The 14,863-nt window shown below is 40.4% G+C and overlaps 1 pseudogene; it reads right to left on the bottom strand.

Annotated features, from left to right (window-relative positions):
- Positions 1-1,267: 1,267 nt before the first annotated feature.
- On the bottom strand, positions 1,268-2,739 carry LOC141510063 (saoe class I histocompatibility antigen, A alpha chain-like; annotated as a pseudogene).
- Positions 2,740-14,863: the final 12,124 nt, after the last annotated feature.

Genomic DNA, 14,863 nt, shown 5'->3' with positions numbered 1-14,863 from the left:
ACCACACTTATGACCTTTGACCCCCCATGTGGTCTGCAGACAGGACTGCAAATATCCATGAGGAAGGATATGAGGAAGGCAGAGTGGAAGCAGCTCGAAGGAATCATGGCATCCATAAGCTTAGAGTACCTATCCAGGTGGACTATTTGTGCCCACCCTGTAGTAGAGCATTCTGAGCTCGCATTGGTCTGATTAGTCACAGGGCACACAGTCATTTGTCTCAAACAGAGTGATGCCATTTTGATCTTCTTTGATAAGGAAGGACAAGAACCACCCAACTAAACTGAAAGTGTCCAAAGGTTGGCTTTATGAATCCATTACTTTAATGCCTGCATTGCCTGCCATTGGTTACTTATTATTATAATATTATATATTAAGTAATATATACTTCTATATAAACATATAATTATTATATAAAAAACAGATTATATTATAAAATATTTATTAGTGTTTTGAGTATGTAACCCAATATATGTAGGATTAATTATTTATAAGTTATACATACATATGTTTTATTGTGTTAATATATTATGGAAATTATAAAGAATTCTAATGCTTTCTAAACTTTCTAAAAATATGAGATGAAGATAAAATAAACAATTAAAAATTTAAAAAAAGAAAAAGAAATATCTCCTGACTGACTTCCTGCAATCAGTCCCCAGGCCACTAGGGACCCTAGGGAAACAGTCTGTGGGGATGCCTCTCCCTCCTAGAACACCCCTCCCCACCCGCAAGGAAAGATGCCTTAGAGGGTGCTCCCCCATCCCACCTCAGCAGCTACCCAGGAATGACTCTTGGCCTTTTGCTACTCCCTACCCAGGCTCAGGCCTCAATAGGAAGAGGATGAGATGGATATTTGTAGTCTTGTCTGCAGACCACATGGGGGGGGGGGTCAAAGCTCATAAGTGTGGTCAAAGCAATGTTTATTGGGTTCCTTTCCCCCCAAAAAAAGAAAATTGTTTGAAAGTTTGGACTGGTCCATGCAACATGATGGGGTTTTGGGAGGTTTTTTTGCTCTTCATTCTCCAAGAAGATCCAAACCTCAGGGAGTTGATGTAATGACAAGCACAGGACTTGTATTTGGAGGGGGGGGGGGCTGTACTAAGTCACCAGCCTCACTTTCTCCTCCAGAGCCATCTGAGTCCAGTGGCCAGACAGCAGATCAGTACAACTGCATGGCAGTCAGGGTTAAGTGACTTGTCCAGGGACGCACAGCTACTAAATGTCAGGTGTCTGAGGTAGGATCTGAACTCATCCAGGGTTAGCACTATCTTCTGTGGCTCCTAACTGCCCAAATGACTACAGTGAGGAAGATGATCCCAGCTATGAACCCTATGATGATCCAGGCAGATGAGGATGGTGACTCCAAAACAGGAAAGTAAAAGGCCCTGCGCCCCTCCCCATGGCCTGAAAGTCCTCTGCCCTTCCCAGGTCTCCTCAGTCACTCCCTGTCCCTCTACTCTTCTCCCAGCCCTGCCCCCCCCACACACGTCTTACCCCATTTCAGCATGAGGGACTCAGGCAGGCCCTTACGTTGAACTGGGCATGTGTAGTTCCCCTCCTGGCCCAGGGACACCCACACAGCTGCCCACTTCTGGAAGGTTCCGTCTCCCCCAGGCCTGGTCTCAATGAACTCTGTCCCGGAGCTGTTCCTCCTCATCCCTCAGCCTAGTCAGAGAGATGTCCGAGGGGTAAAAGCCCCGAACCCGGCAGGTCAGGGTCACCTCCCCATTGGGTAGTGTGGAAGGTCCCTCGGCTAGAAGGAGGTTCTGAGGGCAAAGGTCAGAGGCATTGCCAGGTTCTCCCTTTCCCCTCCCCTCCAGGGACACAAAGCCACATGGGGTGAGGGGAAATAGTCCATCTTTCAGGCGCTGAGGCACCACGGGTCCCTAGGGGTCGGGATCTGGGGGTGAGGCTTCAGGGGGAGAGGAGAAGGGTTGAGGGGGGCCTGGACTGGGGAACACACGGAGGTGGGGCAGGCAGTACCTCTCCTGGTCAGCACCTCCTTTCCGACCTTCAGGTACTTGTGAACCCCCTGATCACACAGTGGCCCTAGATAGACTTTCCATCTGTCTGCTTGGCTCGCCGGCTCCCACTTGCGCTTGGCCATCTCCGCCTGGGGCGCCAGCACCCGCCAGGTCCAGGTCTCGGTGCCCAGGGCCAGGGAGTCCCTCCCGTCGTAGGCGAATTGTCCAGCCCCTCGCTGGAAGCGGCCGTCGGGGAGAATTCGCAGCCGTGCGAAAACTGGAGAGTGTGGACGCCTGCCCCCCACCCCCCGTCACGGGTCAGCGTGGGTCAGATTTGCCACCCCTCGCACCTCGCGGGCCTGGCCAGACCCCGTATCCCGCCCCACCTGGGATGACTCCGCAGGAGCCACTTCGGCCTCTGTCCGCCATCCTCGTGCGCCCTGGGAGCAGACGGTGGTCCTGGGACCGCCTGGCCCCGTGCCTCCTCCCCGCCCCCGGCAGACCCCCCGTCACGCACCGCCCTCGCTCTGGTGGTAGGCTCCAGGTTCATTCGGTACAGCCGTGCGTGGGTCCTCGCGATCTACGCCCCGTGTTCCCAGTACTTGGGGTCCACCTGGACCACCCGCTCCATCCTCGGCGCCCGCGGCTCCGCCCTCGCTCTCGCGCTGCCGCTGTCGAAGCGCATGGACTCCACTTCGTCTGTGTAGCCCACGGAGATGAACCGGGGCTCCCGGAGCCTGGACCCGGGCCAGGCAGCCACACCAGGATCCATATGTGCAAGTGAAGAGGCCGTTTCCTCTGCCCACTCCTTCAGCTAGGAGAGGAAGACAAAGCATCCCGCACCCCAAGCTTACAGCTTCCTATTGCTTAACAGGAGTTTCAAGAAATTGTTGCCTGCGGGTGCGGGGAACCGGGAGCATGTTAACTGGAGGAAGCAGGGACCCATTCTAGACACTAGGCTCCGGTTCCTAGAGGGTGGTGCAGCTCCAAAGGGAGCACTGAGAACCGGAGCCCAGCATATGGTGAGGGAGGAAAACAAAGGTGGCAGAGATAGCCAGAGAAGAAGGAAGGAAAGAGCCAGACAGCCGGGGAAAGACAGAGGCAGAGTGAGGCCCATGCTGGATATCCAACAGGGAGGGGAAACAGCTAGAAAACAGCTCCCTAAAAAGAAAAGCTGAGGTAGTAATGGATTTGGCTGAGGACAAGGACTACAGGGGCCACAATACAGAAGCCTACTTTGAGATTAGGGAAGCCAACTCTACCAACTTCCAGGAGACGAGTATTACCAGGAAAGGCTGGTCTCTAGAGCCATTTCCAGGGATTAGGGGTGTGAAGGATCCATGTGCTCATTGTCCAAAAAAGAAAATGTCAAATGTTGAGGGGCTGCAGGTAAACAGATACAATGGTGCCCTTTGGGTAAGGCTGTAAATTGAGGCTGTCTGGGACTAAGTTTCAGAAATTATTCTATTATACTTTCCTTTTTACAGAGCAGGACCACTTTTAAGTCTCTATCACAAAGAGATCAAAGAAAGAAAAAAGGGTTTAACATATATGTATGTGTGTATAATATATATAAATTATATAAACATACATATTTTTAAATTATAATACCCTTTTTTTAGGTTTTTGCCAGGCAATGGGGTTAAGTGACTTGCCCCAGATCACACTGCTAGGTAATTAGTAAATGTCTGAGTTCCAATTTCAATTCAAGGTCCTGACTCCAGGGTCGGTGCTCTATTCATTGCACCACCTAGCTGCCCCTATAATACACTTTTGTAATTGCAAAACAGCTGGAAACTGAATCAGTTTTAGACTGACTAAACAAAAATTTTTATACAAATAATGATGAAAGTAATGCTTTTGGAGTAACCAGAGAAGCCTTGTGTGAAATGATGTCGAATGAAATGATGCCGAGTGAAATGGGCAGAATAATTTGTACAAGAAAAACATTGAAAAAATAAACAATTTTGAAAACCTTACAAATTCTGATTTACACAATGATCAACCTTGATGCTAGAGGAGCAAGGACAGAGAATACTACCTCCCTCAGATAATGGACTAAATATTCAGAAAGAGGACATTCTAATATGGGAAATGTTTTTTGTTGGATTTATGTCTATTACAAGGGTTTGGGTTTTCACTTTTATTGGGGTTATGGTGGGGGAAAGGAGAGAAGGAAGGTGGGAAAGAGAAAAAACAAATTGATAACAAATAAGTTTTATTTAAAATAATTCAAATATAATTTAATTTTTAAAACACTTAAATTCCATCACTAATTTAGGAAGGGGTATCAATGAATAGGAGAATGTACAAGATGGAAACTCTGGGAGGCTTCTTGTGGTGGTTATACCAAATTTTGCAGAAATTTCTAAGAAAAAGAGATCTATCCAGTAAAATAATACTGAACATTTTCCTCCATCCTGAGAGAAACACATGATACGTTGATCAAGCCAGCAGCCAAAGACAGAAAGAACCCCTAAGACAAGAAGCATGGCAGCCTTGCCTGGGCACTTCCACCCAGGCTCTCCACTCTGAGTCACTAGTAATCATTCCACTCATTCCTCTGGTTGTGTGACCTAGAGGTTACCTGGCAGCAGAAGTCTTCTGGGTATAATCCCATGGGAAGTATTGGGAAGAGACTATCCCACAGAAACAAGGCACACTTGGAACAGCTTATTGTGGGGGTGTGGGGGTAGAGGGAGAGATTTGGGGTTAACTGTTTGACTTGCTTAGGTTCCCACAGCTAGTGTCTGTCAAGTATGTGGGGCTGTATGTGAACTCAGGTCCCTCTTCCTGCACTACACCACCCAACTCCCCAAATGTCCTTCTTTGAAGGGAGCTTAAAGGACCAACAATAATTCTTAGATGTTTTACTCCTAGATCTGTCCTCATAATCTGTCACTTTTGTCTGCCTTGTATTTCTTTGAATGTTTCTCCATTTCACAATGATGTAGTTTTGCTTTCCTCTTCCTTCCTGCCAGGATGCCATCCGCTACAATCACTCTGCTTTGCATCAATCAAGTATGTTTATATTTTCTACTCATTTTTAAACATGTTTCTAAATGACTTAGTTTTCTCATTTTCATAGATTGTTCAGCTGTTATTAGGACTCAATTACAATCTTTCAAGGAATCCATGACAGTATCAGAATGAGAAGCCAACAAAATAGTTACTTAATTTTAGTCCAACCTAACCCTCCCAACTTTTTAATAAGATTCTGTTCACATTTACCTAATTCTATTTCTCTCAAAAATTCTTTCAGTGCTTTTATGATGTTAAGGGAAGTTTCTGGCCCTGTGGTTCTTGCCATTGCCTTTCCAGTTCATTTTTTCCTCAATGTTGGAGATGCCGCAGTTCCCCCTTTTCCTCCCGCCAGGTTTGACATTCCCAGTAGCTACTCCTCCAGACTTGAGCCAGTAAACCTTGCATCCCATCTCCTTTAAATCTCATTATGATAGACTTCTTCTTTGGGTTCACATTTCCTCCCTTGAGAATTTCAGACACTTTTGTGCCTTTTTTTCCCATTTTTATTGTTGTTTTCATGATAATTTTGTGGCATTGAATGGACTCTGCTGTGATTTTTCATTGAACTATTTCCTGAAAGCCTCAATTATTAAGATCCTTCAAATTAGGGGTGCTTCCAAAAGAAATGAATTCCAAAAGAAATGAAAAGTTTCTGAGTATTTCACCACCATCATGCCAAATAAGTAAAGGCAATGAAGAAGACAAAAAGAACTATTAGCAACCTATCACCCTGATGTCCTATCCTTGAAAAATCATTATAAGAATAGTCACTGCATACCTAGAAGATAGATTCTATTAAAAATGAGAGAGAATTCCAAAGAGATCATAATAAAGAGGAAAAGACCCACATGGGGGAAAAAATCTTAGCAGTTCCACTTGTAGTGTCAAAGAGTTAGAAATTGAGGAGATGCCCATTAATTGGAGAATGACCAAGAAAGTTTTGCTATTTGAACAATATGGAACACTATTGCTCTGAAAGGAATGATGAGTAGGCAGACCTTAGAAAAGCATGAAAAGACTTACATGAACTGAGGCTGAATGAAGTGAGCAGAAACAAGAGAATATTGGACACATTGACAACAACATTTTGAGATGATTAACTATGATGGATGCAACTCCTCTCAGCAGTCTGAGATCAAGGACAATCCTGAGAGACATGCTATGGGCAATACCATTCTAGTGAAAAGAAGTCTGAATGTAGAGCAAAGCATATATCTTCACTTTTTAAAAATTTCTTCTATGCTTTTACTTTCTTATGTTTTTTTCTTTTACTTTAGTTCTAATTCCTCTTTTACAACATGATAAATAAGGAAATATGCTAAATATGATTGCATATGTAAAACTTTGACCAGGTTGTTTGCTGCCATGGGGAGGGGGAAGGGAAGGGAGGCTGGTAGAAAAAAGTGGAATTCATAAACTTGCAAATGGATGAATATTGAAAACTGATTTGTATATAATTGGATAAACAAAATAAAATGTCAATTTAAAAAATAAATAAAATGATTTATTACAGATCAATAGTGCCCCATAATATTCATAATCCATTACTTGTTCAACAATTCCTCAATTGATGAGCATCCCTTCAATTTCCAATTCTGTTATTAAGAACAAGTGAGATTTTTTCCATTTTTAAATGATCTTTTTGGGATATGGACCTAGTGTTGGTATGGCTGGATCAAAGAGTATATACAGTTTTATTGCCCTTTGGGGATGGTTCCAGATTGTTCTCTAGAATGACTGAATCAGTTCACAACTCCATCAACCACTACTGTCCCATCAGTGTTCCAATTTTCCCACCCCCCTCCAATACTGATCATTTTCCTTTTTTCTCATCATACCCAATCTAATAGGTGTGAGGTGGTACCTCCAAACTGTCTTAATTTGCATTTCTCTCATCAATAATTATTTGGAAAAATTTTCATATAACTTAAAATTGCTTTAACTTGTTCATCTGAAAACTTTGACATTTATCAAATGGGCAATAATTTGTAATCTTATAAATTTGATTCAGTTCTTTATATACTTTAGAAATGAGTCCTTTATCAGAAACACAATTGAAAATTGTTTCCCAACCATGTGTTATCCTTCTAATCTTGTTTACACTAGGATTATTAGTGCAACAACTTTTAAATTTAATATAGGCAAAATCAGCCATTTTGCGATTTATAATGCTCTCTATTTCTTGTTTGGTAAAAAAAAAATTTCTCCTCTTTCCCTAGATCTGACAGAACAAATATTTCTTGACCTGTTAATTGGTCTATGGTATTGCCCTTAAGATTAAATCCTGTACCCATTTTGACCTTGTTTTGGTAAAGGGTGTGAGATGGTGTCTAGATCATAAATTTCTAATTCCTCTTTCACAACATGAGTAGTATGGAAATGTGTTAAATACAATTGTACCCATACAATCTATATCAGATTGTTAGCTTCCATGGGGAGAGAAGGGAAGGGATGGTGGTAGAAAAATGTGGAACTCATAAACTTGCAAAAGGATGAATGTTGAAAACTACCTTAACATGTAATTGGGGGAAAAAGAAACAAAAAAGGTGAGAGAGCAGGACTTTACAACATAGGATCAAAGCACATATCTCAGGTAACTGGCTGAAAAGAATAACATATGAGAGCTCATGATATTTCCTGTCAATCATTTTTTAAAAGTATCTGATTCAGAAGAATTAAATGTGTCATTGAAGGCTCTCATCAAAATAGTTATCACATTTAGAAGAAAATTCTTTGATGGACATAATGGATACATTTTCCATGAAGTGCAGAGGACTGCCTTGAAATGAAATATAAAACAAAAACATATTTTCATCTTTAGTCATCTGAAGTAGACACAACGTTTTAGACATCATTTATACCCATTCTTTTATAGGGAAGGAAATGGACTATCATCTGTAAGGTCATAGTAAATAAGAAGGCTGAAATCAGACAGCAGAACGTTGGGTGTCCAATGTTATTCATGTTCAGCTGCACCAATCTGCCAGCAGCATGTAATCTGTTTTTGCCTTGAATCCAACAAAAGAATAATCCTCTTTGAATGGTAGGTTCTCCAACTCCTCACATTCCCATAGGACATCACACAGATCAGATCAACACAAAAGAGCCTCTGAAGGAAAATCTATGGCTACTCCAAAGAGATTGTTCTATCTATCTAGACAATGAAAAAACAGAGTGAAGAAAACTCCTCTATTTCCTGGACCATGGGGGTCTCTCTGCCTTAAGTCTCTATTCACTTCAGTCCAACTTCCACTCAGCTGCCAAAGGGTTCTTCCCAGATTAAAGATCTGATCCTATCACAAACAAGCCCCCCCCCCCAATCAATAGACTACAAGGTCTCATCATCCTCTCCTGGAATAAAAAGAAAATTCATTTGTTCTTTAAAGCTCTTTGTAAGACAACTCCTTCCACCTTTGCCAGTCTTCTTATTCTTTACTCCATTCCACTTACTTTTGAATGGAGGCCACGGGACTTAGAAATGTTCTTCCTACAGGACCCCACTTCTCCACTCTCCACTTTTTCCTGGACTTTCTACCAGGTATGTAATGTGCACTTCTGTTCTCTGCCTTCCCTGCCTTCAGTCTAGATCTAGCTTAAATCCATCTTCTGCCAGAGACCTTTCCTGATATCCCATCCACCCACTTTTGTGCCTTCCCTCTGAGATGATCTTCCATTGATTTTTGTATTTCTCTTCTATGCACATAGTGTCTTCCATGTTTGGCCCTTCCATCAGACTAGGATTTCCTTGAGGACAGGGACTGGTTTTGCCTTTCTTTGTAACACTGCTACTTGGCACAGGGTCTGACCCACTGTAGGTGCTAGATAAAGGTTTATTGACTGTCTGCCTGAATTGACAAGTAAAAGACTTAGGGTAGAAATCAAGTTCTGATTGTATTATACCTGTGTGACCTTGGGCAAATCACTGATGAGTTCCTTGCTTTAGTTTCTTCATCTGAAAAACAAGGCAATTGCATTGGGAAAACTCTGAGGTCCCTTTATCACTCTTTAAATTGTTATACATATACCCAGAGGCAGAGAGTTCTTCAGGGGTCACATGGCTGGGATGAGGGTTGGTTGTTGAGGAAGCAACTGGATTAGCTACTCAAGCTGCTATATCTAACATTTCCACAAGGGGCGAGCTAGACTATAATTATAGAGCCCCCATCAGCTCCAGTCCTGAGAGATTGTCCTGGGTCACCCCAGTCTTTTGATAACTGCCCTTGATCTCTATAACTCCCTATTTGCCTCCAGTGTTAAAGTCTGTAAAATTCATATTTTCCTAGTGCTTTGTAACTTGTAAGCTCATAGCCTTCTTTTCACTTGGTTCCCAGAGCACTTTTTCCTCATTTTGATCCCAAAGAATGACTCACTAATAGATTTAATGCATTTCTGAATGAATGAAAAGGAAAAGTTGATGGGCATCTGGTCCGATTTCAGGTTAGGGTTAGAAACGAAAGGAAATGATGTCAGTTTGGGATTAGGGTGAGAGTAGGAATAGTTAACATTTGGGTTTAGCTATAAACATTAGGATCAAAAATATGAACAGACAGTTTTCAGATGAAGAAATCAAAGCTACCTACAGCCATAAGATAAAATGATCTGAATCATTATTGATTAAAAATAGAAATTAAAATAACAATGGTACTATCTCACATCTATCAGTTTTGTCAGTATGTCATAAAAGGAAAATAATAAATTTTGGAAGGGATGTGGGAAAAATGAGACACTAATGCATTGTTGGTGAAGTTATGAACTGATCCAACCTTTCAGGAAAGCAATTTGAAACTATACTCAAAGGCAATAAAACATCTTACCCTTTGATCCAGAAATACCACTACTAAACTGTATCCCAAAGAGATCATAGTAAAGAGTAAAAAATTCACACAGGGAAAATATTTATGGCAGTTCTTTTTTGTAATGACAAAAATTGAGGGAATTTCTATCAATTGCAGAATGGCTGGTTCTTCTCTATAAATGTGATGGAATGCTATTGTTTTGTAAAAAACTATCAATGGTAGAATTTTAGAAAAGCCTGGAAACACTTGCATGAACTGATGCCAAGTAAAGTGAGCAGAACCAGAAGAACATTGTTCACAAGGACAGCTTCATTGTATGATGATCAACTGTGTTGGAAGTGCTCATCTTAGCAGTACAATAAAAAAAAGAGCATTCTAAAGGACTTATGATGGAAAGCACTATTTATATTCAGAGAAGGAACTATGGATTCTGAAAGTAGACAGATATATACTATTTTCTTTTCTTTTTCTTTTTTTAATTAAAGATTTTTATTTATTTTGAGTTTTACAGTTTCCCCCATCTTACTTCCCTCCCCCACCCCCACAGAAAGCAATTTTTCAGTCTTTACATTGTTTCCATGTTGTACATTGATCCAAATTGAGTGTGATGAGAGAGAAATCATATCCTTAAGGAAGAAACAAAAAGCATAAGAGATAACAAGATCAGACAATAAGATATCAGACTTTTTTCCTAAATTAAAGGGAATAGTCCTTGAACTTTGTTGATACTCGACGCTTCTTTCTCTGGATACAGATGGGATTCTCCATTGCAGACAGCCCCAAATTGTCCCTGATTGTTGCACTGATGGATTGAGCAAATCCATCAAGGTTGATCATCACCCCCATGTTGCTGTGAGGGTGTACAGTGTTTTTCTGATTCTGCTCATCTCACTCAGCATCAGTTCATGCAAATCCCTCCAGGCTTCCCTGAATTCCCATCCCTCCTGGTCTCTAATAGAACAATAGTGTTCCATGACATACATAGACCACAGTTTGCTAAGCCATTCCCCAATTGAAGGACATTTACTTGTTTTCCGATTCTTTGCCACCACAAACAGGGCTGCTATGAATATTTGTGTACAAGTGATGTTTTTACCCTTTTTCCTCATCTCTTCAGGGTATAGACCCAGTAGCGGTATTGCTGGATCAAAGGGTATGCACATTTTTGTCGCCCTTTGGGCATAGTTCCAAATTTCTCTCCAGAAAGGTTGGATGAGTTCACAGCTCCAAAAACAATGTAATAGTGTTCCAGATTTCCCACAGCCCTTCCACCAATGATCATAATTCTTTCTGGTCATATTGGCCAGTCTGAGATGTGTGAGGTGGTACCTCAGAGAAGCTTTAATTTGAATTTCTCTAATAAGTAATGATTTAGAGCATTTTTTCATATGACTATGGATTGCTTTGATCTCTTCATCTGTAAATTGCCTTTGCATATCCTTTGACCATTTGTCAACTGGGGAATGGCTTTTTTTTAAAAAATATGACTCAGTTCTCTGTATATTTTAGAAATGAGTCCTTTGTCAGAAATACTAGTTGTGAAGATTGTTTCCCAGTTTACTACATTTCTTTTGATCTTGGTTACAGTGGTTTTATCCATGCAAAAGCTTTTTAATTTAATGTAATCGAAACCATCTAATTTGTTTTTGGTGATGTTCTCCATCTCTTCCTCAGTCATAAACTGCTCCCCTTTCCATAGATCTGACAGGCAAACTAATCCTTGATTTTCTAATTTGCTTGTAGTATTATTTTTTTGTCTAAATCCTGTATCCATTTGGATCTTATTTTTTTTTAGCTTTTTGCAAGGCAAATGGGGTTAAGTGGCTTGCCCAAGACCACACAGCTAGGTAATTATTAAGTGTGAGACCGGATTTGAACCCAGGTACTCCTGACTCCAAGGCCGGTTCTTTATCCACTATGCCACCTAGCCGCCCCCTGGATCTTATGTTGGTAAAGGGTGTGAAGTGTTGGTCTAACCTAAGTTTCTTCTATACTAACTTCCAATTTTCCCAGCAGTTTTTATCAAAGAGAGTTTTTATCTCAATAGCTGGACTCTTTGGGTTTATCAAACAGCAGATTACTAGAATCGTTTCCTGCCATTGCACCTAGTCTATTCCACTGATCCACAACTATTTCTTAGCCAGTACCAAACAGTTTTGAGGCCTGTTGCTTTATAACATAATTTTAGATTGGGGGTAGGGCTAAGCCCCCTTCTTTTGTACTTTTTTTTCATTAAATCCCTGGAAATTCTTGACTTTTTAATTTCTCCATGTGAATTTGCTTACAACTTTTTCTAACTCATTAAAGTAATTTTTTAGAATTTTGATTGGTATTATTCAGACCCAGGAAACCAAGGGTGTAAAGAAAATAAAAATTTATTTTAAAAAGTTACAAGAAGTTTAATTTTGGTAGAATTGCATATCCTTTGACCATTTGTCAATTGCAAAATGGCTTTTTGTTTTAAAAATATGACTCAGTTCTCTGTATATTTTAGAAAGGAGTCCTTTGTCAGAATCGTTAGTTGTAAAGATTGTTTCCCAATTTACTACATTGCTTTTGATCTTGGTTATGTGGTTTTATCTGTGCAAAAGACTTTTACTTTAATGTAATCAAAATCATCTAATTGTGATGTTTTCTAACTCTTCCTTAGTCATAAACTGCTCTCCTTTCCATAGATCTCACAGGTAAACTAGTCCTGGATCTTCTAATTTGCTTATAGTATTGGCTTTTATGTCTAAGACCTGTAACCATTTGGATCTTATCTTGGTAAAGGGTGTGAGGTGTTGGTCTAATCTAAGTTTCTTCCACACTAACTTCCAATTATCCCAGCAGTTTTTATCAAAGAGGGAGTTTTTATCCCAATGGCTGGACTCTTTGGATTTATCAAACAGCAGATTACTATAATCGTCTCCTGCTTTTGCACCTAGTCTATTCCACTGGTCCACCTCTCTGTTTCTTAGTTAATACCAGTTTTGATGACTGATGCTTTATAATATAATTTCAGATCAGGTAGGGCTAAGCCACCTTCTTTTGCACTTTTTTTCATTAAGTTCCTGGAATTTCTTGACTTTTTATTTCTTCATATGAATTTACTTACAATTTTTTCTAACTCATTAAAGTAATTTTTTGGAATTTTGATTGGTAGGGCACTAAACAGGTAGTTTAGTTTTGGGAGAATTGTCATTTTTATTATATTAGCTCGACCTATCCATGAGCAGTTGATATTTGCCCAGTTATTTAAATCTGATTTAATTTGTGTGAGAAGTGTTTTATAATAGTTTTCAAAAAATTTCTGAGTCTGCCTTGGCAAATAGACTCCCAAGTATTTTATATTGTCTGAGCTTACTTTGAATGGGATTTCTCTTTCTAGTTCTTTCTGATGTATCTTGCTAGACATATATAGAAAAGTTGAGGATTTATGAGGGTTTATTTTATATCCTGCCAATTTGCTAAAATTGCTAATTGCAAAACATAGTATTTTAAATTTTTAGACTTTGTTTTATGTTTTTTCCCCTCTCATGTTTTTCCCTTTTGTTCTGCTTCTTTTTTCCACATGACTAATATGGAAATATGATTATCATAGTTATTTGATTTCAGGGGAATGGAAGAGGGAAGGAAGGCAATAACTTGTAGAAATTCAAATCTTACCCAAAAATGAATGTTTAAAATTGTTTTCACTTTAGGGAGTGGTAGGGTAGAGATTCCCAGGTGTCTCCTTGAAGGAGATCCTTCAAGAGTCTAGTTGAAGTCTCTGTGGTCTTCAGTATTGGGTCTGGTCTGGTTCCACCTATGTTGGAACCTTACCAAGGTGATTACTTAAGTGATTACATGCAAGAAAGAGACAGAAATGCAACTGAGACTAGAATATGCCTTTGGCAGCTAGGAGAGAGACCAGAATAGAGAGACTGAGATGGAAGCTGGACTTGGGTCCAGTCCTGGACCAGTCAGTCCCTTAATCCATAAACATTGATTAGTCCACATTGCTGGCCCTGAGCATCAAAAAGGAAGGTAAAATTCAATATCTATTTCCACCAAACTCAATTTATTATAGAAATATGGAGATGGTTTGAGAAGAAGCAACAGCCCATGAATAGTACTCTTAGCTGATCTAACAAAAGTTTTGGAGTGGAAATACATTTAGTTCAACAGGGAAACAAGGAAATGCATTGAGTGAGTTTAAGATGCTGAGTAGGAAACCAAAATAATAAAAATCATCATCATCATCATAATAACAGCATAGATATTTTGTTGTTATTCAGTCATTTTTCCAGTCCTTTCTGGCTATTTGGGGCACCATTTAAGGCTTTCTTCGCAATGATACTGGAGTGCTTTGCCATTTCCTTCTCCAGCTTATTTTATAGCTGAACATACTGAAAAGGTTAAATTACCTGCCCAGGATCACAATTTTTTTTGTTTTTGCAAGGCAATGGGTTAAGTGACTTGTCCAAGGTCACACAGCTAGGTAATTATTAAGTATATGAGGCTGGATTTGAGCTAAAGTACTCCTGACTCAAGGGCCAGTGCTCTATCCACTGTGCCAGGATCACAATTCTAATAAGTGTCTGAGGCCATATTTGAACTAAGAAAGCTGAGTCCTCCTGACTCTGGGTCCTGCACTCTTTCCACTGTAGCCTCACCTAGCTGAACCCACCTAGAAATGGGAACCATTAATATGTACTTAAGGATCTCTGAAGTCTGTCCACATGTTGACTTACTTTTCAAATGAACTATCATCTGCTTTATTGTATTTCCATTTCTTTGTTAAATATTCCCCCAACTACACTTTATTCTGGTTCCAAAGCCTTCTTGAGGATGCAATTACACTATAACAAGGTCCACAAAGGTTGGTCACTCAGTTCCTCCAAGGAGGAACCTCCTGAAGCAGCCCCTCCTGCACAGAGACAGGTGTACTTGTTAAGAACTGGGAAAGTCAACCTCTGGGCTCCCAGAGGTTAGAGCTCAGTGTCAAAAAAGTAACTCCATTTCTAATAGAGATATCTCCTATTTCAATGAACTCATTATGCATCAGAGATAGCAAAAGAAAGATATTTGACCTGCTTCTGGCAAGCCATTGAG

This window comes from Macrotis lagotis, chromosome 1 (assembly GCF_037893015.1).
Source record: "Macrotis lagotis isolate mMagLag1 chromosome 1, bilby.v1.9.chrom.fasta, whole genome shotgun sequence".
NCBI lineage: Eukaryota > Metazoa > Chordata > Mammalia > Peramelemorphia > Peramelidae > Macrotis > Macrotis lagotis.
Note: the sequence above shows the minus strand (reverse complement) of the source record. Positions and strands in the feature narration are given on the sequence as shown.